Below are 522 nucleotides of genomic sequence, written 5' to 3' on the forward strand. Positions count from 1 at the left end.
AAAATCCTTAGTTTTTTGAAAAATTCAAAGTTTTGTAAACAGGAAATTTATAAAGATGACCACATAATTGATATTCATGTCTAAGTGCATATTTATATCTAAAATAATTGTTTCCGTTCAGAAACATGCACTTTACTATAATTGTATTTCTGATCTGATTTTTTTTCTTCTTGTGTCCACAACATTGTTTTATAATATGTTTGTTTTCCGTCTAGTTTAAGATATTTAATTTTATATTTACTTAATTTCTACTACTTAAGTATTACGTATATTAAATGTTGTTATTTGAATTCGGAAACGGATTAATATAAGTTAACATTTTGTTTCCGAATCCTATTAATAATTCAGTTGTATTAATATGTTAATGCCAAATTGTGTACATTATTTAAATTGAATTTAATACATAAAGCTTGCATGCATTTATATCATAAATCTAGCAAGTTGTATTGGACTTTGTCAGAACAGCAGGACAACCGGAAATGTCCGAAAAGGATATTGGTGCTCAGTGATAGGGTTCACTAG

Source organism: Mytilus edulis, chromosome 7 (genome assembly GCF_963676685.1).
Source record: "Mytilus edulis chromosome 7, xbMytEdul2.2, whole genome shotgun sequence".
NCBI lineage: Eukaryota > Metazoa > Mollusca > Bivalvia > Mytilida > Mytilidae > Mytilus > Mytilus edulis.